We start from the raw sequence: 5,779 nt of genomic DNA on the forward strand, positions 1-5,779 counted from the left end.
TCATTGGTTAAACCAGCTGGTTGACGCGAAAAAAGGCCTTATGTAACCCATCCTTCCTGCCTGAGTGAACAAATTCTATGTCACCTAATTTCATGCTTTCTACCCTTAAGGCCTTTTTTCGCGTCAACCAAAGAGACTGTTTGAGCTCAACCACTCGGTGTGGTTGAGCTCAACCGCTGTTTTTGCATGAAACAGTGACAAACCAGGTTGTCATGAAAAGTGATTTTGCGTGAAACAATTGACTGGTTGAACTCTAATTTAACCAGAACTGTCATTGTTTTTAACCGTAGGGTTCTACCATTCATAATTGTTGGTTGACCTTTTCAGGCGTAGATTTCGAAAAGAAGAATTCGTAGGCTATCAATAAGTCTATATAAAATAAGAATTATAAGCTGACAAATAGAATTCTAGCCACGCAAAAGTAAGGTTTAATTTTGTTTTTTTTTTCGTATTAGGGCTATTTGGATAAATGTTGGGTTATATCCTGCAATTTGATTCACATAGGCCTTAATACAGGAAGTCAAGAGTTTGAATATGCTTTTGAAAACTTATGTAGATACTTGGAAATCTTTGTTTCATCCTTTTGATGCCCTAGACTTGACCTTAGCTTGGTAATTTGGCTTCAGAGATATAACCTTGATGAAGCAAGACCCTAGTGGTTATAAAGCATTGTTAATCCAATTACTATTCTTACTAGATGCTTCAAGATGTGTTGCATCTTTGTCAGAACTCTTTACATTTCAGCCTTACCCTATAGGGCCATGGATAAATTTTCAGGTCAAACTCTAGTTTGGCTACTGTTTGCTATCTTAGAAATGGGTTAAGTCAGTAAAATAGAACTTCCAGTAATGAATCCAAAGCAAAAAATATGTAAAATTCTAGTTTAGCTAATTTTCATTATCTTGGAAAGGGAATAGGTTACAAGAATGAAACTCAGTAATTAATCCAGGGTCAAAAACACTCTGGGAAGGTACTGCCAGGCTTCTATGTCAACCCTTTTCTGATTTCTAAGTCTTAGATAATTGCTTACTCAAAAGGTCTATACCTATACTATTGAAATTTTGACAAAACAAGATTTACCTTAATTTTTAATTATCAGTTTCTTTTTCTCTGGCTTTAGCTCTTAAAATGCAATTCCTTTTATTTGAGTAGCATTTTAAGCCATATCAATATTTTTTTTCAAAATTTAGGAAATGTCTTTGCATATCTTTAAAACCTTATAATGTGGATTGAGGAAAGCTGTGAAACAGTTTCTTTGTACTCCATGTAAGCAGACCTTCCCAGAACATACTTTAGCCTTTAGACCCATCCCTGAAAGTTTTTTTTTTTCAATCTCACCCCCTGGTGCTCTTTTATACATTGTATAAATTGTGAAGAAATGCCTGCCCCCTTGCTAAAAGTCTTAAAAGTATCTTATATCAAAATACACCTGATACAGTTTAATTTTTTAGAGATGACACAGAATAGCATTAACGCTGAGTATTTGCTTTGCAAGAAATGTGTCCCTTCTGTTGTAAAGCATTTTGGATTGACACTAATCTAACCATGGACATATTGCTGTTGCAAATGGTTTTGCTTAAAATGGTTTGGAAAACAAATAGCAAATGTAAATTTGCTTTTTTATCATTATTTAAGACTAGAATATCACAAAGCTATGCAATCACATTGCTTGTTGTATCTTAAGTAAATACAATCCCTGATGGAGTTTTGTTGATACCTGTCTTAAAATTAATTTGTCTAAATAAAATATATTGTTTATGGGACAGTAGAGAAAAGCAACAACCATGAATTGAGTTTTTTTCAATATTTCTTTTTTCAAATAATAGTTCTCTGGTCACATTTGTGTTCCTTGCTAAGTTGTTGGCACTCTGGTTTGGGAATCCTTTGTCCAAGGGTACAGGTTTAATTCCTGGCATTGCTAGTGTATTGGGTTTTTACCAGCTAAGTATTCACCATGCTAGTTTGCATCTTAAGTAAAGCAATCCCTGCTGGAGCTTTGTTGACACCTGCCTTACAATAACTTGTCTAAGTAAAATACAATGTGTATTGAAGATTAGTGAAAATGGCTGTAAATCCATCTTGTTTTTTTTTTTCAATATTTTTTTTTAATAGTTGTTCTACTCTGGTTGTAATAATGTTCTTGGCTAAGTGGAAAGCACTCTTAGTAAGAAATCTTTTGTCCATGGGGTACAGGTTTGATTCCTAGTATTGCCTGTTTATTTGTTTTAAATGGGGGTCAGTGATGTTAGACAGATCTAAACCAGCTCTAAATAGGCAAATGGAGAAATATGCAAAAGGTAAGCAGGGAGGGTGTACAAAAGCACAAGATTTCTGGCCCCCAGCCCTTAATTGTAATTCTTGGCCAAAGGGTCACAAAGTGGAAATCAGCACTGCCAGTTTAGACCTTGATGTGTCAGTGCTGCCATACTTACTTACTTGCATATTGGTGTTGAGTTTGCCCACATTTTATCTTCATTACTATCTAAAATCATTTAGACATTCAGCAAACTGTCTCAAACCACAATTAGTATTGAATAGTTTTTGGGCCTTACTGACTTTCCCTTTATAGCAAAGGTTTATTGTTGTGTATAATGTAGATATTTTAAAGTAATCAATCATTAAGAAGTCCCTTTTAGTTTTATCAAGTTTTTGAGTAATAAACCTTTTTAATTACCTTAAAATATTTATTCAGGTCCTTTACTATTGGCTGCCCTTTATATTACAATAATGATTGAAATATATTGTGGCAACTAAAAATTTGGATAATCCAACCTATTTTACCATCTTAAGGTTGTTTACAAAGGTGTATGAAATATTTAAGTACTGACTTAGCTACAGAAAACCTCTAGATATAATAAAATGTAAGCAAGATGGCTCTTACTTTGACCATATCTATGGAAGCACTAATGAGAGAGTGGGTTATTTGATGCATTTGTAGGATTGAGTGAGATGAGAAATGAAGTGTAGGCTTGATGAGAGATGGCTGGTGAATGTGATGAGGGATGAATGTTTTGCATGATTTTAAAATTTTGGACAATGTCTCATGTTGACAGTAGAGTGCAGAAGTAAAATTTGGTAATTTTTTTTCTTTGTTTCTGTTATGGTAGACAATATTGAATATTCTAAAGTGAAGTTTATTTTTTGTTTGGAATTGTGATGGCCCTAGGGCTTTAGTGCAATACAAATTACTAATGTTTATTCACTTTCTTTAAACAAACACAAGGTCTATGTCTCCTAGCTTTAACAAAGTCAAATGTAATTTTAAGACCAGGGATTTCAAATTAGGTCAAATGAACTTCTGGTAAAAATGAGCAATTTATGAAACATCTAGATTAAAAAAAGTCGTTTAGACAACAAAGAAGACAATTGAATAAAGAAAAGTACCTTATATCATAATTGTTGTGCACCCTTAAGATAGAAATGAACAAAGCTTCAATTAAGATTCTGTTTTGTTTAAACAGACAGAAGGGACAAACCTCCAAGCTTTGACAAATACAATCTCACTTTGTGGCTCCTATCTTTTCAAAGGGGACTTTCTTTGGATTTTTTCTATCCAACTAAAACTGAAAAGGACAGCATGATATACAAGTGACTTTCCAATTACCCTACATAGCAAGAGAAAATCATTAAGTTAGGCTATGCTTTATCTCAATCCCCCTCCCAATGTGCAGAAATATGGCTCAAATTTCATATTTTCAATGCATTTAACCTCCTGTCACCTGTTTTTCTAGTTATTGTTTGTCACATTTGTTTAATTTACAGCTACATGGGATGAAGTTAGAGAGACAGATTGACAAAACAAATGGAAAATAGGAAATTTCAGCAATACATTTTTATATTGGGAGGATTGAGGGGTAAAGTAGAGCAAAGTTGAATATAAAATGTGTTACCAGCTATTATTCTAAAAATTATGAAGCATGAATTTTTTTTTATTATGTTTCTTTCTCTTCAGGTCCTTCTCTAGGGCTTCACCAAATCAAACATTCTATGCCCAGAAAAATTAGCAACAAGGTATAGTCTATATACAAAGGCTTATGTTATTTAACTATGAATATGGAATTTATATGGCAATCAGGAACTGGATACAGGCGAAAGCAAGTAAAAAAGAAAGAAAAAACTTCCCTAGTTAGCTCAGGAGACTTTTAATAGATTACTCTTCAGATAATTGCCTATGATACATAATTTAAATATTTACCCCTGTACAGTAGGGCATTAAAACAATTTATCACAATGTAAGATACAATATATTTAGATATGATGCTGATTTACAAATTCCAGGATTCTTTGTTGTAGTTTTCATAATTTTGTTGATAAAGTTTTATATATTCATCATATTTTATTTTATGTCATTAACATTAGCCAAACTAAACTTCTCAATAGAACTTGAATGTGGTGGCTATAATGCACAAGTACTGCAAAAATCTTACAACACATTATGTGTTATGGTAACTGTTCAGTGAGAAAAAAACTATTTTCCTAGTTTAGCTTAATTTGTTATATTTTTGTGCTTATCAGAAATATTTTATTAATTTTAGGCAGCTGTCCCCCCTCAAAAAATTCTTAAACATTTGCTGGTTTATACTTAACTAGTATTCTACTGAAAACAAAAATTAATATATATTTTGTATTGAAGAAATATAAAGTCCTTTGGATTATTTTTTATTAAGATTAAGCAGTTTGCTACTTTCTTTTGTTAGGCTAAGCCTGTAATAGTGCTTTATTGTGAAGAGCCAAAATTTGTAGGGATTGCAAAGGCTAGCCTGAACAATATGTTATTACAAATTATTAGGTTAAACTTCTGTTTGGTAAAATTCTATTTTAGATAAATTTGTATTATCTTGAAAAAGGTTTAGGTTAGGAAAATGAAACTTTTAGGGATGGGTCTAGAGACTAAACTATATCATGGGAAAGTATTTTGGAGCATCTAACTCTACTCTTTCTCTCTCTCTTAAAAACGTTTGCCTTAAATTACCTTAAATCACATTGTCTAATGAAATAAGGATTAAATCCCATAGAATTGCTGGTTAGTGATGATGACAGCTGGAAATCTCAATATTTGGTCCACACCCTTAGAAATGCTTGTGTTATAAAAGTGAAACCCTTGCAAAATAAATCTTCTACTTAAATGACAAGAAAAAAGCGTTTTTAGTGTCCTAACTTTGCTCAATTTCAATTTATGAAGTTTCCAAGATTTGGAAACTTTCAGGATATACATTTCCCTATATTTAAATACGAAACACTGATATGGCTTAAAATTCTACTCAAATAACAAGAATTGCATTTTCAGAGCTAAAACCAGAGAAACAGAAACTGCTAGCTGAAAATTAAGGTAAGATGTTGTTTTACCAAAATTTTAATAGTTACAGACCAGTCCAGTATGCAAAATTCCAAGATTTAAAAACAGAAGAGGGTAATCACATAAGCTTAGCAATAGCTTCTCAGAGTATGTTTTTAGCTATGGATTAATCACTGAAAGTTTCATTCACCTAACATAACCCCAATCAAAGATAGCAAAAAGTAGCTAAACTGGAATTTGACTGGAAATTTAATCTATAGCCTGGTAGGCTAGTAGAATTCCAAATCAAAACAAAAAGAAGTCAAACTAGAATTTTATCCTCTGTTTAGGGTAGCTCAACAAAGCTAAAGTCTTATCATTTAGGACTTTTTAATAGATAATTTTGCTTTTACAGTATGAATACAACATTTTCCAATATATTACCTGAACAATTTAACCCAAGATTCCACTAATTCAGACCCTTCCTTTCTCTCCGAATATACC

This window comes from Artemia franciscana, chromosome 1 (assembly GCF_032884065.1).
Source record: "Artemia franciscana chromosome 1, ASM3288406v1, whole genome shotgun sequence".
Taxonomy (NCBI): domain Eukaryota; kingdom Metazoa; phylum Arthropoda; class Branchiopoda; order Anostraca; family Artemiidae; genus Artemia; species Artemia franciscana.